Genomic DNA, 22,448 nt, shown 5'->3' with positions numbered 1-22,448 from the left:
AATGTCTTCATATTAACAATAAACTCACACCTCGATGACATGAAAACTTCGTATTTAATCTCCCAGTATTTGGTAGAATACTTTGCACAAAGAAGATTTTAAAGATAGGTGTTGTGAATGAGTTTGAGAATCAAAGAAAGTTATGTAGGGGTTGCTTTTCTAAAATAAAGAAAATGGAATTAATTCATAAAAATGTAAAAATTTCAATTAAAATTCTGTGGTTACTTAATCTCTATAGATATAAAGATGTTTAAAATTATTAAAAATACCAGATATAAAATCATGAAAAATGTGTTTTACTTTTTCATTTACCAATAAATAATTATCTTTTCTAAGCCATTTGCCTTGATATTGAAATAAAATGTAATGCTTGATATTTGTGCTGTTCCTTTCACCACTAACATTTATGTATCTAGGCTCTCTTTGAAGACAAATGAGAGGTTGATTCGAATTGCCTAGGTATTTCACACTTTTCGTTTAATGAATAATGTGTCATTTTTATTGCTACATAGCAAATTACCCCCAAATGTAGTTACTTTACCCATAATTTTTAATTTATCCATAATTTTGTGAATCAAAGGTTCCAGAAGGTCTTGGTTGGACAATTCTCACTTAGGTCTCATGAGGCTAAGTCAGATTTTACCCGCATAATTACTTAAAGTTGTAATCACTTGAAGGCTCAACTCATTTGGCCATCCAAGATACTCACTCATATGGCTATCTGTCAGCTAGGAGTTCAGCAGATCTATTAGCCCAAGGAGCTAAATATCGTCTCTTCAGTATGAGAGTCTCAGAGTAGTAGAATTTCCTATATGCCAACTGAATGACCTCAAACCATCTAATATGGTCAAAGCTGCCTCACCTACTATAGGATAACTGGAAATCTTGCAGCTTCATGTTCATCATATTCTTCTGGTTTCAAACAAGTCACCTGCTTGCCCAGATTCAAAGGAAGAAATTAGATTCTAGGTCTTCATGGGGCTGTGAAAGTTTCTTGAAGAACATGTGGGATGAAAATATTGTTACATTCCTTTTATGGAAAACAAAATTGGTCACATTTGACACACACTGAATTTGAGCTTTATTAAACTCAAAATACTAAACTAAAATGCATCAATCAATTAACTTATTAAAATATAATAATAAAAATTTTAGCCATGACTCATCATTAAAAGAAAAAAAAATTCTATGATACATAGTAAATATCCGTGACAAGTTCTCGAGCATTGACAAGTTTTATAATAAATGCAAGATGTAAACTAATGGATTTTACCTTGAAGAACAAGAGTAACTCACAGGCAAATATTTTTGAAGTTGCTATCAGAAATCCCTTGATATATTTATAAGGAAGGGAAAGATAAAATACCACATAGTTTTTCTCACATTAATTTTGTTCAACATTTGTATATTGAGAAAGGGATGCAAACTTATTTCAGGGAGAGGTTTGTGAATATTTCTCAAGGGTAAAAAAAGTGAATATAGAGTTACTCTTATTATCACAAAACTCATGCTAATTAAAAATAATTATTCTATAAATTAATCTTGTTTCTTTTTAATTATTTTACTCAATATTATATATTTTCAGTATTTATTTCAAAGTGCATTGTACTTATTTCTCCTTATCTTTTACTCTAGTATAATTTACTCACTTCCTATTTTTAACCTTTATTCAGGTACAAGAGATACATAAATGATTGCACATACTTAATATATACATCTTAAAGTTTTGGACATATGTGTACACCCATGATAGCATCACTACAACCAACGTGCCAAACATATGCATCATCTCTAAAAATTTCTTTCTATCAAACCACCTTTCTGCTAAGCGGTTATTATCTAAAACATATAAGATCTCCTATAACTCAATTGCTATTTAACACATGCTTTGCAATATATTTGTTAATTATGTATCAGTAATTTCAGCTTGTACACATTTGATAGATGAAAAGTAGCTAAATATAGTCTCTCCAGCATGAAAGTCTCAGAGTAGTAGAATTTCTGACATGTTGTTTAATTAGAATATGAGTTTTGTAATAATAAATTATTGTTTTACTTTCTTTTTTAAAAAAGTATGTTTCCTTAGTAAATTTCATTAAATGTAGGTCATTATTAGTATTATTTCTGTACACAAATTTAAAAATATAATATGAAAAAGTAATATATGCAAAGCCAATTAATAAATTATATTGAAATCACTTGATAATGAATGTGTAAAAAAGTAGGTACATTCATATATTCTTTTTTGATAGTTTCTATAGATGCAACTTTTTAAAGTAATCTATTAGCAGCTGTTAAAGAAAAATTATGCATATCATTTGTGTAATTGCAATTTCTAGAATCTAATTGGCATCAAAATAATAGTCTGTGTAATATATATGTACAATAGTATTTTATAGAACATTTTTGCAACAACTATCTTGGAAAAGAAAGATGCAGATATCCAACCAAAAAGAAACTAAGTTACAGTTTATCCATATTGCAGAATATATGTTGTTAAAAAATTAAATGTGTTAGGGCTCTGAGACTTGACCTAGAAAAATGCCCATGTTATGTTTTCCATTTGGAAAAGGAATCATGGTGGGTTTTGTAAATAATACACAAGGACACAACACTGTAAGTGTATGTGTACAGAAAGAAAATCATAAACAAAATATTCACTAAATTATTAGGTTTTTGTACTTCTTGAAAATAGAGTTGAAATGGTTAGGTAATCTGGTTACTTTATATAATGTACTGTTTAACTTGTAACAATGGGTATGAAATGCCTCTGCAAATTGCAAAAAAAAAAGTAAAGTTTCTTTTAAAGTCAAATGAGATGACTGAATTTAGCTGTGATTTATTTGAAATCATTTGATGACTAGCAGTTTCAGAATACTCAAAAAAAAAAAAAACTTTCATAATTACCATCTGTTTTTTGTTTGTTTAATTAGCAAGATTCCCTTCCCTACAAGAATTTTTTAAGTCAACGGAATTAAATTTTTGGAACAATAAGCCATTGATTAGACTCTAATAAGAATGCTTATATTTCTTGGTCTGATCTTTGACATATACAGCATAGAGTTCAGAGTAGCTATAAACTTTGTGTTTTTAGAATTCAAATGCAATATTGAAATAGGACAAAGTTAAATTATTACAATAATATTTTATGCTATAAAATATCTTTCTTATTTTCTTAGAACTCTATAATAACATCTGTCATTATAGATGTTGCTCAGTTTTTAAGTAATATAACAAGGAGTGAGAATAAGGAGAGGAAGAGGAGGATAAGAAGAATTCACTCTTGAATGAAGAGGCCACTATTGGCAGACATTTTATGAGTTAAACCAACGAATAGATCTAACCAACATTTTAACAAGAAAACTGCTAAGGAAAAAAAGAGAGAGTGATTCATTTTAATTAGTTTAAAAAAAATGCCAGTGTAAGAACTAAAACCATTTATTCATTATTTAAATCATTTGAACCCTCAATTCAATTTAGCCTGATTCAGTAAAAATACAATCAAATTTGTTACTTGACATCTTGTAAATAAAATAACTTGTGAATCTTAGTTTCAATAAACTGCTTTTTTATTATATTCACTGTCCAGCAATTATAGGGAAGAATGTCTTCTTAGATTGGGCTTTCACAATGAGAAAGTTTTGGTGGAAGTAAACTTAGATATTCAAAGATGGAAAACATTCAACTATTTTCCTGTAATATGAGATTTAAAGCATGCAGAACAGAAGAGCTAACTTTTCACTATAAATAACATTCTTTGCGCCCCCTACTCCCTCGACCTCCATGTTTTCTGAACTTAATAGCTTGCCTATAAAACCTGGAGTAGAGTCCCTATAGCTGATGGATCCACTGCTCTAGAAAATTTCTAAAAATGCATAAAGTATGAAGTAAAATAATGAGTATTAGGCTGACAGGTTAAGGTTCCAGTTGCTTAAGAAAAGAGAAACCAAAGATATGTTCTGTGGCTTTTGAAGATATGATTACATAAAAATGGAGTATACAGAATTAAGAAAATCAATAAATATTAAACATTCTCATTTTCTTGAAATTTACATTCCTTTAAAATATACTTCCATGTATTTTAAGCATACAAATATACATAAAAATGTCTTATATTTGAGCGTAGATGTGTGTATGTGTGTGTGCGTGCATATAATGTCATTATAATATTTTTGCCAATCACTTAAGTATTATACCTGACCTACAATTATTCTTCGTTTGCTTCAGAAAAGATGCTCACAAAATTTTTAAAAAGTATTACCATACCAAGCTGTCTTAGTCTGCTTGGGCTGCCATAATAAAATATCATAGACTGGACAGTTTAAACAATAGAAATTTATTTTTCACAGTTAGAGATCTGGGAATTCTAAGATCAAAATGGCTGACAATTTGATTTCTGTTGTGGACTCTCTTTCTGACTAGTAAATTGCTGCCTCCTTGCTGTGTCTTCACATGATGAAGAGAGAGAGCAACCTCTCTTGTATTTCTTCTTATGACAGCACTAATCCCATCATGAGGATAATTCCTTATGATTTTATCTAACCCTAACTCTCAAAGGCTCAATCTCCAAATACCATAGCATTGGTCAGGGCTTCGACATATGAATTTTGGGGAGACACAATTCATTTCATAGCATATGCCTAACTAACTTTATCACTCAGAACTGATTCACTCCTAAAAATTGAACTCTAAAAATGTACTCCATAATCATACCTTGCTTATATTTTTATTTTTCTCATTTATCATTCTTATTTAAAATTCACTATATCATCTTTGAACTCTCAAAATGTCATTACTATCTTGGTCAAATATATCTCATATGTATGTAAGCATTAAGAGTCAATTTAGAATTCTTGACTCTCTTGTCTTTTTGTGGAATTTGTGCAATCATGACATTCTCCCATCCTCAAACTGCTAGATAAATGGTCCATTTACTAGTGATATCTTCTCAGCATAGGATTAAAAATACTAATTTCCAAAGATTCCTGAAATAGAATGTTTTCATTTTGATAATTATAAAAATAAATTCTGAATACTGTAGAAATAACTTGAATTGTTTGGAGTCTATCTAAAATTCGTAGTTCCTTAATAAAACCATAACAATAGAAAACACTTAAAAATTGCTATGATATTAAGCGCTATTTTAGCTGTTTTATATGTATTCAAGAAATTAAATTATTAAAAATGCTTCATACAGGTAAATGACAATAGAACCTGATACAGTGTAAGTGCTCAATAAATGTTAGCTCTTATATTTATATCAATTAATCATTACATCACTCTATAATATTATTGATGAATACCTCCAAAAATAGTGACTTAAAACAAAAATCATTTTATTTATTTATTTTTAATTTTTACATACTTTCCTTTTGCTCTGTTAGCTTTATTGAGGTATAATTGATATTTTAAAATTGCACACATTTAATGTATACATTTTGATGAGTTTGGACATATGCATATGCCCATGACACCATCATTAAAACCAAAGTACCAAAATTTATCCATCGTCTACAAAAATGTCCTTATGTTTTGGGGGGCTTGTTTATTTGTTTGTTTGTTTGTTTGTTTAGATAAGAACACTTAAAATGAGATTGACCTTCTTAAACATATTTTAAAGTGCACAATACTGTATTAACTATAGGCACTATGCAGTACAGCAGATATTTAGAAATGATTCGTCTTGCATAATAAAAACTTTATACCCTTTAAATTACAAGTCCTCATTTCCCTTCTACCTAACCCCTATACAACACTACTCTATTGTCTGTTTCCATGAGTTTGACTATTTTAAATAGCTCATGAAGTGTCCTTCTGTGACTGACTTATTTCACTTAATGTTCTCCTGGTTAATTCATGTTTTTATGACAGCATGATTTCCTTCTTTTAAAAGGCTGCATAATATTCCATTGATTGTATATGCCACATTTTATTTTTTCATTTGTCCATGGACATTTGTGCTATACCTTATCTTGGTTATTGTGATAATGCTGTAATGAATAGGGACATGCAGATATTTTTTGAGATCTTTGTTCAATTATTTTAGATATATAGCCAGAAGTGGAATTGTTATATCATATGGTAATTCTGTTTTTATTTTTTTGAGAACTCATGATATGGTTTTCCATAGTGGCTACATCATTCAACATTTCCATCAATAGTTTATAAGCTTGCCAGTTTCTCCACATCCCCACCCATACTTATCTCTTGTCTTTTAGATAAATGCCATCCTAATAGATGTAAAGTGGTATCTCATTGTGATTTTGGTTTGCATTTGATTAGTGAAGTGGAGCATCATTTCATGTACATAATGACCATTTATATGTCTTCTCTGGAGAAATGTGTATTCAAATCATATGCCCTTTTTTTTCTAATTGGGTTATTTGTTAGTTCGCTGTTGAATTGAAAGTGTTTCCTTATATTTAATATATTGACCTATTATCAGCTATTTCATTTGCAAATTTCTTCTATTCCTTAAGATGACTTTTCACTTTGTTGATTTGCCTAGCTGTGCAGAAGCTTTTTAATTTGATTTAGGCCTGCTTGTCTGTTTTTCTTTTTGTTGCCTGTGATTTGGGTGTCAAATCCAACAAATCATTACCAAGACCAATGTCAAAAAGCTGTTCGCCTACATTTTTAGGTAGTATGGTCATTTTAACAATATTAATTCTTCAATCCATGAACATAGGCTATCTTTACATTTATTTATATGTGCTTTAATTTCTTTCATCAAAGTTTTACAGTTCTCAGTGTATAAGTCTTTCACTTCCTTGGTTGTTTATTCCTAAGTATTTTTTCTTTTTTATATTATTATAATGAAATTATTTCCTTAATTTCCTTTTGTTGATAATTAATTGTTAGTGTATAGAAATGTGACTGATTTTTGAATGTTGAATTCATATTCTATAACTTTACTGAGTTAGTTTATTAGTTATAACGGTTTTTAGTGGGGTTTTTAGTGTTTTCTATAAGTAAGATCATGCAATCTAAAAGCAAATTCAATTTTATTTGTTTTTTCTTGATGTCATCTATTTCTTTTTTATGCCTAATTGCTCTTGCTAAAGATTTCTTTCAGAAATAAAGGAGAGGTAAAGATTTCTCAATAAACAAATTCTAAGAGAGTTTATCACCATAAAGTCTGCCTTACAAGAAATGCTAAAGGGAGTTCCTCAATTTAAACTAAAATTTGCTAAATAGTAACACAAAAGCAAATGAAAGTATAAAAATCACAAGTTAGGGTAAATATGTAGACAAATAGAGACTGCTTTCATATTGTAATGATGGTGCATAAATCACTTTAAATAATAGTATAAATGTTAAAAGACACAAGTATTGAGAACAACTAAAACTATAATAATTAGTCAATATACTACATAGAAAGATGTAAATTATGACATCAATAACCAAAATTGTCTGGGGATAAATTTATAGATTCTTTTTATAATTGAGTAAAGTTAAGTTATTATAACTATAAGATGATTTATGTAAGCTCTATGACAATAACAAAGAAAAAGATATATACTAGATACAAAAAATTTAAAAAAATTAAAGTATAACAGTACAAAAATTGATCAAATCACAAAAAAGAAAGAGAAGTTTCAAAAGAAATTAAAAGACAGAAAAAATAAACAAAATGGCAACAATAAGTCCTTAGGTATCAATAATTACTTCAGATATAAATGTATTAAATTCTCCAATCAAGAGGCATAGACTGGTCTAATGGATTAAAACACAAGACTCACTATTCATTGTCTATAAGAGACTCCCTTTAGCTTTAAGGACACATATAAACTAAAAGTAAACAGATAGAATAAGATAGTCCATGGATGTTATAATCAAAAGAAAGCAGGGGTGATTATACTTACATCAGACAAAATAGACTTTATGATAAAATTGTTACAAGAGAAAAAGAAAGTCATTACATAATGATAAAAGTATCAATTTATTCAGAAAAACATAAAAAAATCTCTATATACATATATACAGTGTATGTATGTCTGTGTGTGTATATATACATACACAGGTACATAAATATATATATATATAAATTAAATATATATAAATATATATAAAACACATATATAAAACGTATATATAAAACACCCAATAACAGGTCACCTAATTATATAAAGAAAATATTAACACAACTGAAGGGAGAAATATATAGCAATACAAAAATAGTAAGAAACTTCAATACTCCACTCTCAACAATGGATAGATCATCCAGATATTTAGATTAAATTAACCTAACAGATGTTTATAGAACATTTATTTCAACAGCAACAGAATACACATTCTTCTCAAGTGCAAAAAAAAAAAAAAATTTTCGTAAGATAGATCACATGTTAGGCCACAAAACAAGTCTTAAGGAAATTTAAGAAGATTGAAATCACATCATGTATCTTTTCTGTATGTGATGGTATAAAACTAGAATTAAATAACAAGAGGAAAATTAGAAGATTTACAAATATATGTAATCAAATAACACATTCCTGAATAATAGGTCAAAGCAAAATATCAAAAGGGAAATAAAAAAAACATTGAGACAAATGAAAATGAAAACACAACATATCAAAATTTGTAGGATGCAGCAAAAGCCGTACTAAGAGGAAAATTTATAGTGATAATCACCTTCATTAAGAAGATGACTTCAACCTAACTTTACATCTCATGAAGCTATAAAACTAGAAACAACTAAGTCTAAAATTAGCAGAAAGAAGGAAATGATAAGATTAGAAATAAATGAAATAGAGATTAGAAAAAAATAGCAAAGATCAATGAAACTGAGTTGATGTTTGTAAAGATAAATAAAATTGACAAACCTTTAGCTAGATTAGTTAAGAGAAAGGGAGAACACAAATAAATTTGACAATGAAAGAAAAGACATTACAACTGATGCCATAGAAACAATGGTTCACAAGAGACAACCGTGATTTGACAACAAATTAGATAACCTAGAAAAAACTGATAAATTTCTAGAAACATAACCTACCAATATTGAATCATGAAAAAATAGAAAATACAAACAGACCAATAATGAATAAAGAAATTGAATCAGTAATCGAAAACTTCCTAGCAAAGAAAAACCAGGACCAACTTCCTTTGCTAGTAAATTCTACCAAATATTTAAAGAATTAATTCCAATTCTTCTCAAACTTTTCCAAAAAGTGAAAAGAAAGGAACAATTAGAATTCCATAAAGATTTTTAGTTGGTCACTTAAAATCTTCATGTCTCAGCTGCACAGACCATAGCCACTTTCAACATACATGCTGTCTATATCAAAAATAGTTGAAGTTCATACTACACTTTCCTTGGATGCTTCAACAATGATTAGACATGATCCAAACTTAACTGTCCTTACTCTTCAATCCATCACACCCTATGATCATCTGTGTTCAAGACCTTTTTTAAATTTAATTTTTTTAAAAATTTGTTCATTATATCTTCTGTGCTTAATTTCTTCCCATCCCAATACATTAAATACCCAGTTTCAGTATATTTATGTGTGTCAGTCACTGCTACCAGATTTTATTTAAACATAAGCATATTTTTGAAAAAAATATATTTTGTTATATCTGCCTATTTATTCACTCAATATTTTACTTTTAAATTATTTTCAATTTATTACTTCTTAGCATTTATGATATTATTTAAATGTATGTAATTTCAAATTTATTCCATTACAGAAAACATGAGGATGATAAAAACTATATATTTGTTGATGAACCCATGTGATAGATTACTTGTTATTAATTAAATGTGCCATAGAGTGGAATAGCTGGTCCAGAGTTTATATGCATACTAGACTTCAATAATACTTCAAAATTGTTCTTCAGGATGGCTCTGTCAATTTATACTACCTTCAGCAGAGTATGAAGGTTGTATTTTCCCCAAATCCTAGCAAGTTCTAATTTTTACCATCTGATAAGTATAAAGTAGTATAATTTTAATGTTTATTTCTCTGTGTTCTAGTTAAGGGTTTCTTTATACATTTAATAGCTCTTGCATTTTTATTTAGTATATTACCTCTTCAAACCACATGCTTGCTTTATTTTATTTCTTTCTATTGAATATACTGCCTTTCTTTTTATTTTCATTAAACAGGAATTTAAAATTAATTTTTATTAGATGGAAATTTATAATTTCTTATAATACTGAAATTATATTTGTTAATTTGGTTTAAATTTTTGCTACTATTATCTACTAAGTTTAAACGTATAATTAGAGTCAGTATATTTAATATTTTCCAGATTGTGATGGATGATAGTAAATAATAAATAAGAGAAGAAAATAGTAAATAATTTTACTTGTTGGACTTTATATGTTTGCCACTGTAAAGGACACTCCAAGTCAGAAAAATGCTTTATACATTGATGTTGGCATAGCTTCCCTTGCAGCTCTGTTATATTCTTATACCTTGAAAAAACAGACCTTTGGGCCACTTCATTTTTTCAATTTCTTACTTGGGGAAAAATAAACATCTTCATTAAAAAAAGTTTGCCTTTAAATCTTCGTTGGATAGTTTAGGAACAATAGCTCTTACTTTTACAAATCTGATATTTCAAAAATGGCAATGTGAACACTAATGCTCTTAAAAATGAAACATTTTCATAAAACCTAAATGTATTATGTCCTTACAAATTCATATATGATTTCATATTAACTTAACTATCTTAAGAAGATAGCCTTACAGTTTGGATGGTTAGTGATCCTGTCATATGGTTAGTGATCCTGTCATATAAAGTGTTAAAATGTATGAGGTCCAGAAATCTTGCTTTATTATTAAAAAAATAGAAAACAAAAACACAATTACAGGTTTTAAAAATACCACCGAGACAGTAGGTAAGAGCTTAGTACTCAGGTCTACCTTCAAAACTCTTACCTTACTGTGTCCATTAATACAAAACAATTACATCATAAATTCTGCCTAATCCCAACTAATTCACCACCTGTAAAGACCTACTATAGGATAGTAGATAACCTAGGATATGTTTAAACTTTTATACGAAGAGCAAGAGTTAAAATTTATGTATGTATTTCAGATGCTTTCTAACAGTCAAGTCCTAGAAATTATACTTTATATGTATAACATCCATTTAATAAAATTTTACTATCTATCCTGTATATAATGTTGCAAAGTATTGGAAGACCTGAGGATAATTACCAGTATCAAATAACTGAGAACTTTTAAGAGAAGTAACATTGCATTTCAATATGTATGTATATATAAAAAGATAGTCTCAAACATCTGATGATTTTCCTTCCTCTTCTTAGTAAACTCTAAATAATGCTAAATCAGAGGCTTCCTAATGGAAGGTACACATTTACAACCATGGGTGATGCTGAATATCTTAGGCAACACAGCTATTTATTTATTCTCAGAGAGTGTTTAAATCTTATGGAATTATGGAATTTCTTATCAATATATGGAAACTTAATTCTTTTTCTCCTCACTCAAGAATCTCTTCTTTGGATCAAATTCATAAATGTATATAGTAATGGCCACTCTTCATTAGTTCTCACGGTGTTTTGCCATTCTACAATGAGAAACTTATCACCTGTGTGCTATGTGCACACCCTTGTAATTTGACATGTCTCCTAACTGAGAGCTTGCTCAATTGCTGCATGACAAGATCAAGTCAGTCTGTGGACTCTCGGGGCTTATTCTCACAAGCCAAAGAAATCTCTCTGTAATAGGACAGGGCAGCCGTCAGCTCTCAAGCAGCTTAATTTTGTAAGCTCACCTGTTTCTTTAAATATCATAACCTACTTTGGAAGAGACACACATTTTGGATATCTGTACAGCAGCATTTCTCCACTACTTCCTATAGTTTTTCTAATTTGTTAAGCGGCGTCGCGAGAGAAACAGTTCATCTTATTATACTACCATAATTGGTGAATCGTCACAAGTTCATCAAACATTGTGTAGACAAAATAATATGCTAGATACATGCTGTACCTCTGTACAAAAGAAATGGAAAAGAATTTTTCATTCTCTGCAAAAACTTTTGAATTATTTAGGAAAGAACATTATTAAGCAACAACAGATTGTTGCCAACAAGGGCGTATAAACAAGATCTATAGGAGAACAGAGGAAAGAAAAAATAAAGTACTACGAGAGAAAGTAAAGCTGGATTTCGCCCAATTTTGTTCAAACCAAGATTCATCTGAAAGTGAAAGAGGGTGCTAAGCCGTTAAAATAATACATTTAAATTTTTTTTTATTGTATAAAAGTTGATTTTATTATATTGATGAACTTACTAAAAAGCTTACAGTATATTTGAAATTCTTTTTAAAAAATAAAGTTTCTTGGGAAAAACAATAAAAAAAGCATGTGCACGTATATTTCAAGTGAAGCATATGAATAGCTGGTAGTGCAAGTTTTAAAAAATTACATGTCAACATCTTATGGGAAAATCAAATACATCAGAAAAAACTTGATATATTCTTTATTTAGATTATTTAAACATTAAAAATTGACATATGTGGAATAATTTCTATGGGTTCATGGTTACATGCTTAATTGGTGTCTTAGTTTCAAGTGTCCCCAACCCTTATTGCTGATATACTTCGGAGGACAGTATTATTTTTTCAGACAGAATTATGTTTTTATGTAATAACTTGCAATGTTATTCAAAATTACATCTTATGATTAATAACTTTGATCTCATTGATACCATTATTGACTCTTTTCTGAGGACCACCATAGATTTTTTTGTAACATGTTTTTGGTATACAGTACTGGATTTTAACACATGTACAAATATATATAAACACACGATAATCTGGGAATAGACAGATCTATTACCCCAAAAAACTACCTTATGATAGCCTTTTTGAATTCATGCCATGACTCTCTCTTCTCTGTCACTATAAATTTGTCTTCTTGAGAATGCCATGTAAATGGAATCTAATGGCATGTGAATTTTTGAGATTAGCTTTTTAGTTGAATTCTTGAGAGTCATCCAAATTGAAGACTATCTAGATTGTTTCAATTTTTTTTGGAATTATAAATTATGTGAATACTCTTATTCAGGTTTTGATTCAATGGTAAGTTTTTCTTAGGGTAAATATATAGGTGTGTGATTACTGGGTCATACATATGGTGTGTGATTACTGGGTCATATGGTAACTATGTGTTTATCTTCATAAGACACTTCCAAATTCCTTTCAGAGTAGCTATACTGTTTCCAATAACCATTGGAAATGCATGAAAATTCTAGTTGTTTTGCATCCTGTTACCAATTGATATTGTCAATAATTTTTATTTTAGCCATCTTAAAGGGTTCTATAGTGATATCTCATTATGGTTTTAACTTTTTATGTCCTTTTTACCTTTTATATATCTTCTTCAATGAAATGTTGCTCAAGTCTGGTAACATTTTTATTTTCTTTCTGTTGAGTGTTGAGAGTTCTTCATATATTCCAGTAACAATTTTTTTTTTGTCAGATATGTGATTTGCAAATATTCTCTACTAGTCTGTTGCTTCCTGTAACATTTAAGAACTCTTTGTCTAACACCAGGCCAGAAATATTTTTCTCCTATTTTTCTTCCAATGTTTTATAATTTTACATGCTACATTAACATTCATAATCCACTTGACTTATGTATATAATATGAGGTTTAGATTGATTTTAATTATTAGCTTATGGATGTCCAATTGTTTCAGCGTCTATTTTTGAAAAGATATCCTTTATCCATTTAATTACTTTTAACTTTGTCAAAATCTATTACCTATAATGTGTGGGTTTATTTCTGGATTCTGTATTTTGTTCCATTAATCTATATATCTATCGCTTTGCTAATAGCACACTCATAATAGTTTATAGTTCATGATAGATGTATTTCTATAAATACTAAAATTGTTTATAAATTTTGTATAGATCTCAATATTCTACTAGGTATCAAGTTACAGAAATATCACATAAACTCATTTAATATGGGCTATTCTACTAATAGAGAAATTATAACTTTGTACCAGTTATATTTCCTATTCTGTGTAATTGCCATAAATTATCCAAACTATAGGAGTAATGTAGGTATTAAATGAGCTGGCTTATTTAAAGTAAATAACATTTAATACGTTCTCAATAAATGTTATTTATTTTTGCCTAATTCTACCTAGCGCTATGCATTTGTCCAGTTTATTGGGTATTATTTTATTATTCTACCTAGAATAATATTCTACCTAGCGCTATGCATTTGTCCAGTTTATTGGGTATTATTTTAATAAAGTATCCCTTTATAAATGCATAAAGCATAGAAAAAGCAACAAAATGATATAAACATAATTAATATAATTTTCTTCATAATTGCAGAAAAACAAAACTATTAATGTAAAGATAGCATAGTCATAATAAAGTCTACCTTTCTAGTATATGAGGCTTTTAGAGAAGAATTACTGTTTTCCACTTGTGACCTTGAGCTAGAGACAAAAACAAAAAAGAACATATCATTCAGCTCAGTACCCTTAGAGATTTAGTGCACAGAGAACTAATCCATCTGTTTATGGTTTCTTTTTTTGTCCCTAGATAACAGTTAGTTAAAAGACACAGGCTTCAACCTTCAAGATAAATTATCCTTTCAATACTTAATGGTTGTAAGTGATAAAATCCAAGAGCAAATCAGTGTGTGCATTAAAATCTGTGACATCAATGCCTTTGACTTGCCGAATAATTATCAAGATATTTACAGGTTAAATGGTTATTTATACATTCATACATAGATAGAGTTCATGAAAATAGTTGTCATTGCTCTCAACATTTGATTACCAGATATGAATAAGTGGGTAGATGAGGCAGAAGAACATTTCAAATGAGAAATAAAAATGAGTAAATGTACAAGGCTAAAAGAATTTGATGTCCACATTCAATGCAGTAGTCATCTAAACAAAAACAGAAAAATGGAGAGGGTCAACTGATCTTGTGTAACATGTTTCTTTTATAAACACCATTTTAGTGTACACCTGGGAGAAGTCCCAGAGGCAACCTCAATAAGCATGCTTTGGATATTTTTTCCTAAAAAAGAACTCAAGCTGATGTTCTAAGTAATTCAATTTTCCGCCTTTTATTTCAACACCACAATAAAATGTTCACCCTATAAGACTGCTACAATAGTTCTCAGAATCCATGTTTTGGGACTCTTTTAGGTTATATGGTCATAATTTGGTGTTCATGAGAACATATTACCTAGAATGGCTATGGACAAAATAAAAATTCTCTCTTCTTCTCTTCCCCTTCCCCTTCTACTCCACTTTCATCTTCCCCACTCTCTCCCCTCTCCTCATCCTTCAACTCTCCTTTCTTCTCTTTTTCCTTCTTTCTTACTGTTCTTACAAATGCTATCTTAAGTCTTTTATTCTCACTAGTGAAGTTAACAAACAGATAAGAAACTTACACAGTGAGATGGTGAGATTCCCTCAATACATTTCATAAACTTTGTTTTATGCCCAATATAAATCTATTGATAGGCATTTTTCTGAAAAAAAAAATATACACACACAGAGAGACATATATGTGTATATATATATGTACACACACACCCACACACATGTGTATATGTGTGTGTGTGTGTGTATATATATATATATATATTTCTTTAATGTGCTCTTCAACTTGAATCCAAAAATTACTCATGCAATGCACTCAGGAGAATGCAGTAGCCAAGGAAAATGGCCGCTAGCAATATCTGTAACTCTCTACACATTCTCAAAAAACAATGCAGATCCTCCATAAGAACTCATACAACTCAAAACCCTCATACTCAAGAGCATGTGGAAGACAAGAAAACTACAAATAATCACAATACCTGTGAGTTAATAAAATAAAAAAAAGACAAGAGAAATCAGTGCAACTATTTCTCATACTACCCTGTCACACCTCTGTATACAGGAGAACTATCTAGGAAAACTTCTCAAAAGAGAAAAGAGAACAGCAAGGAGAAGACTGACTTAAAATCATCACCACAAAGGAAGATTCCACCATCAATGTGAGAATTCTGAAAAAGAAATGTCATTTTTCAAAGGACTGAATTGTTTTTCAAAGGAAGAGAATTAAAAGTGAGCATGTGTCATGGTGGTAAGGTTTGAAAGGCATCACAGCTGGAAAAGAAAAAGGTAGAAGAAAAGAAGAGATATCTGCTTGCATATTAAGTGGTGATGGGAACGGGAGACAAAAGTGGAAAATTTTGAGTTCTACAGAAAAAAGATGGCAACTCCCCCTGAAAAATATCAGAGCTGATTCAGTCCTCCTCCAAATACCAAAAATAAGCATGAAAAAGAAAATTACAATGAATGATTTAATATTTGTATTATTTAGGATTCTCCAGAGAAATAGAACTAATAGAAAATATAGATAGATGATAGATAGATAGATGATAGATAGACAGACAGATAATGGATGAATGGATAGGTAGATACATAGGTAGATTTATATATGATAGATACATAGATAGATAGATAGATAGATAGATAGATAGATAGATAGATAGATAGAAAGATAGATGATAGAAAAATAGATAATAAGTGAGGAGATGTGTTATGAGAATTGGCTCATATCATGTAGAAGTAGACACATACCATGTTATGCTGTCTGCAAGCTGGAGAACCAGAAACACAGATGCTATAAATCAGTCTGAATCTGAAGGCCCAAAATCCAGGGGAGCCTCTGGTGTAACTCCAAATCCAAGAGCAAAGACCTAATAAATTGGGAGTTGCTGGCACACATCCAAGAGTCCAAAAGCCTGAGAGCTCTGATATGAGATAACAGAAGATTAATGTCCAACTCATAAAAAGTGAATTTATACTTCCTCTACCTTCTTGTTTTATTTGGGCCCTCAACAGATTGCATGATGACTCCCCATCTTGGTGAGGATGAATCTTCTTTATTCAGTTTACTGACGTTAATCTCTACTGGAAACACCCTCAAAAACTGACCCAGAAATACTGTTTTACCAGCTATCTGGGCATCTATTAGTCCATTCAAGTTGACACATAATATTAACCATTACGATATTAATATCCTGAAAAAATCTTTAGCAAGCAGTATTAACATCACTTTAAGAAAGTAATACAGCACAAACAATTGGCATTTATACCAGTAAGGCAAGCTTGGTTAGATATTTGGAAATCCATTGAGGTAATCTAAGGAAAAAAAAATGTATCAAAGGAAAAAAAAATCATGATTATGTCTGAAGATAATGAAGTCTACGAAAATTAACAAATTAGCTCTAAAACCACTATTTTACTTAACAGGGAAACAGTGATATTTACACTAAGATCAGACACAAATTAAATATGCCGAGACTCCTAGTATTGAACACTGTGTTTGAAATACATGACAAACCAATTCGAAACAATAAATAAATTAGAATCCCAAATTGTAAAACAGGAAGTACAATTCTCTATTTGTATATGAGAGAATAGCATACCTGAAAAGCTCAAAGAAACAATAACAAATTTGACTAAAAAATAAAACAATTTACTAATGTAGCATAATAACATTATTAACATACAAAAATGAAATGCTTTCTTAAATACAAACAAGTTAAAAGACATAATAGTAGAGAAAACTGTATAATGACACCAAAAGAAGAAAACTTAGAAACATACTTAAAGAGAAACATACTATTTATGAAACAGAAAGTTAAAAAAACTTCTGAAAGACACAAATTAGGCTTGAACAAATAGAAAGAAATGTGTTGTTATTTAATAGAATGATTCAACATCATAAATGTACCTCTTCTAAGTAATTTTATGAATTTAACATAATCCTGATAAATGTGCCTACAAAATTTTATGCACACAGAAAAGCTGATTACAATTTTGTAAGAATAAATAGAATAACTAGAAATATTGGAGGGAAAGACTTACATAATGTTACATATTTTCTAAAGCAGAGGTCCCCAATCCCTGGGCCGTGGACTGGTTCCCAGCCTCTTCCCAGCGCTAGCATCACTGGCTTAACTCCACCTCAGGTCATCAGGCATTAGATTCTCATAGGAACATTGGTCCCTGGAGCCAAGAAGGTTGAGGACCACAGGTCTAAAGCCATGCTATTGAAAATAGTGTACTGCTAGTACATAACCAGACAAATAGACCAATAAAATAGAATATACAATCCAGAAATAGATCTAACTTGTTAAGGGACATCTGATATATTTTAAAGATTAAACTACACATAAAAACCATCAACAAAACAACATAATAAATGGGAGAAGATATCTGCTAATTATATACCAGGTAAGAGGTTAATATCCAAAATATATAAAAAAGGCATACAATTCAATTCAACACCAAATAAAACCTATCCAATTAAAAAAATAGGCAGAGGACATGAATAGATATTTCTCAAGAATACAAACAGATGGCCAATAGACACATGAAAAGATGTTCAACCTCACTAATCATCAGAGAAATGAAAATCAAAACCACAATGAGGCATCACCTCATACCTGTCAGAATAACTATTATCAATAAATCAACAAACAGAGGGTTCCAATTCTGGTCAAGATGGTGAAGTAGAAGAAAGCAGTGCTTGTCACCTCTCAGGACATCAAAATTATAACTGAACTACAGAACAACCATTATTGATAATTGTCTTAAGTCTAGATGAACAGAAGTCCTATAACTAATGATATACTGTTTTACCAACAGAAGCCATGTCAAGACTGGTAGGAGGTGAGAGATGTGGACCAACTGGTCCCATATCCACATATGATGGTTAAAAATTGGGAAGGATATCTCAGTTGTGTAGGTTCCCCATGAGGAGCAAGAATTTCCAGCCCCACAAACGGTTCTCCAGCCCAGGGTTTCAGTGTTGGGAAGAGAAGTCTCTACGAATTCTAGCTGTGCAAACCAGTGGAAATTGTGGCTGAGTGAGATGAAAGGCTTCTGGAGTACAAGGTTCTCATAAAGGGCTCATGAATGAACTTATTCACTGGTTCGCTGGTGGAATCATTTGCTCTGAGCTCCAGAGCTGGGGCAGAAGCTCGAAAGACCCCAGGAGCATAGAGAAGAAACTGAAATGTCTAGTTTTAGGGCGAGGGCTGGAGGGCCAGCTTTCTCCCAGACAAAAGTGCTGGCAGAAGCCATTGTTCCTTTTTAGAGCCCTCCCCAAACCCACTGTGCAGATGCAGGTGGTCACCATATTAAGTCTCCATCAATATGGCTAATACTGCCCCATCCTGGTGATTCCCTGAGACCTCGCCACACCCAACTTGTGGGCCCACCCAATCCACTTCCAGTGGCTTTTCCATATAAACACCCATTCTTGGATCATGGTGTAGACTTTCTCTCAAAGGTTCACAAAACCCCAAATAAGCAGCATCTGGCCTTGGCATGCCCTGTACATCTTGCTAAGCAGCCCCAACCCTGGCACTATTGGCAGCCAGCTCCTGTTCACAGCTTAGCCTCTCCCAAGCACCACCAAGGCCTGTACATGTTGCAACCATCTGCAGATCAATTCGTAGGTTAAACTAAGCGGCCCCAAGCGGGGTACAGGCAGTGGCTGAACTTGGCCTGCAAGAGAGCCCCTCCTAAGAGACCTCAGGACCAACACACCCAGTGGCCAGCTCAGAACACACAAGAGCACCATCCAACCACCTCCACAAACAAACACCCAAAGAGCAGACTGAGCAGGCATCACAACCAGGCTAAAGTGAATCATGCCCTGTAGGATCAGTTCCTAAACAACAGCTCCTCCACTATATTCATAGCTAGTCCTCACAATCAATCAGACTGAGGGTCAGTCTCTCCCACTGATGTGCAAACAGCAATTAAGGCTCAACCACAATAAGAGGGCACACATAATCCACACAAGAAACGCACCTAGAGCACCTGGTTCAGGTGACCAGGGAGATTGCCCCACTGGGCTCCACAAAAAACCTACAAAATAAGGCTTCTCGACTAAGACTGGGAGACTTAGCAGCTCTGCCTAATACATAGAAACGAAGCCAGGAGGAAGCCTAAATGAAAAGACAAAGAAACATGTTATGAGTGAAAGAACAGAACAAAGCTTTGAAAAAAGAACTAAACAAAGGGAGAAAAGCAATTTACCAGATGTAGAGTTCAAAACACTGGTTATTAAGGTGCTCAATGATCTCAGTGAGAATTTCAACAAGGTGATAGGATACATAAAAATGGAGACAGAAAAAGAAACAGTCATAAGTAAAGAATACAATAACTGAAATAAAGGATACATTAGAGAGAATCAACAGTAGATTAGATGAAGCACTAAACTGAATCAGCAATTTGAAAGATAAAATAGCAGAGAACACACAATCAGATTAGCAATAATAAAAAAAATCCAAATAAATGAGGATACTTTAAGGAATCTCTTGAACAATATCAAGCATACCAACATTTGCATCATAGGGGTACCAGAGGAGAAAAGAGAGAGCAAGATACTGAAAACCTATTTGATAAAATATGACAGAAAACTTTACTAATCTGGTGAAGGAAATAGACATACAAGCCCAGAGTCCCAAACAAGATGAACCCAGAGAGGCCTACACCAAAACACATCATAATCAAAATGTCAAAGTTTAAAGACAAAGAGAATCTTAAAATCAGCAAGAGAAAAGCAGTTACCTACAAGAGAGCTCCCATAAGACTGCCAGCTTATTTCTCAACAGAAACTTTGTAGACCAAAAGGGATTGGCACAAAATACTCAAACTGATGAAAAGTAAGGACATAAAACCAAGATTATTCTACCCAGCAAAGCTATTACTTAGAATCAAAAGGGAGATAAAAAGTCTCCCAGACAAGAAAAATCTAAAGTTCTTACTACCAAATCAGAATTATAAAACATATTAGACTTTTTAAAGAACTGTATAAATATATATTTACGTGAATAATAAAATAGCAATAACTACATATCTATCAACAATTAATTTAATGTAAATTAATTAAATGCTCCAATCAAAAGACATAGAGCGGCTGAATGGATAAGAAAACAAGACCCTTACATATGCTCCCTACAATAGACTCACTGCAGATCTACAGACACACCAGACTGAAAATAAAGGGGTAGGAAAAGATATTTCATGAAAATGGAAACAAACAAACAAAACCTGGGGTAGTAATACTTATATCAGTCAAAATAGATGTTAAAATAAAGGCTATAACAAGAGATGAAGCAGGATCTAAAAATTCCTCTTCTAAATATTTATCTGAGGAAACCCAAAACACTATTTTAAAAGTACATGTATATCCATATGTTCATTGCAGCATTATTGACAGTAGCCAAGATATGGAAACAACCTAAGTGTTTATCAATGGATAAATGTATCAAGAAGAGGTAGTACATATATAGAATGGAATATTACTCAGCCATAAAAAAGGAATGAACTCTTGATATCTGCAACAATGTGGAAAGACCTAGAGGGTTTTGTGCTGAGTGGAGTAAGTCAGAGAAAGTCGAATGCCATGTGATTTCATTCGTATGTGAAATCTAAAGCGCAAAATAAATGAACAAACAAAAGAGAAACAAACTTATAGATACAGAGATCATTTTTGATGGTTATCAAATAGTGGAGGTGATGGGTAAAAAAAGCAGTGCAAATTGGTAACTACAAAATAGTCATGGAGATGTATACCATAGCATAAGGAATATAGTCAATAATATTATAATAACTGGTATCAGATGTTTACTAGATTTAGCAGTGTGACCATTTCATAAGTTATATAAATAATCACTATTATACACCTGAAACTAATATAATATTGTATGTCAACTATAATTGAAAAATAAATTAATTAAAAAATAAAAAAGATAAAGATTATATATGAAATTACTAAGGCATAGATTGAATTTTTAATAAATGGTGTTCAGATAACTGCATAGCCAGTTAGGAAAAGGTAAGAATAAACTTCAAAGATTATAGAGCACTAAAAAAACAAGCTACACAAATGGAAGTAGATGACAGGTAGTTTTATATATTCTAAGTGTAGGAAAAGACTTTATATGACTTGAAATCTAGAAAGAATAAAGAAAAAATATATTTTAAAACATTTAAAACTTTTACATAAGAAAATAAAATTACTTTAATACCATAAGATAATTCCAAAGACAATTGATAATTGTAGAAGATATTTGCAACAAGATCATAGATAAAACATGGTCTCTTTGATACATAAGTAACTTTTAAAAATTAGTCAACAATAAATGACAAAGTAAAATTATATTAGGATCATTTAATTATTTTAAAAAGTTCAACTTTGCTAAACATGAGAGAAATAAAAATTAGAACTACATAGAACTGTCCTTTATGATTTATTAAATTGGCAACATTTGCAAGACCTGACAATAAATTCTGTTGGTAAGTCTGTAAGGAAACGGGCTTATGAGAATTCAGAATGGTGCAACACTTATAGGAGTAGGCATGAAGAGGTTGGAAGAGTTTGAAGGGAGAGTGAGATTTCTCTCAGTATATCTTTATATAATTTT

The sequence above is a fragment of the Pteropus medius genome, unplaced genomic scaffold (genome assembly GCF_902729225.1).
Source record: "Pteropus medius unplaced genomic scaffold, Ma_sr-lr_union100, whole genome shotgun sequence".
NCBI classification, from domain to species: domain Eukaryota; kingdom Metazoa; phylum Chordata; class Mammalia; order Chiroptera; family Pteropodidae; genus Pteropus; species Pteropus medius.
Note: the sequence above shows the minus strand (reverse complement) of the source record.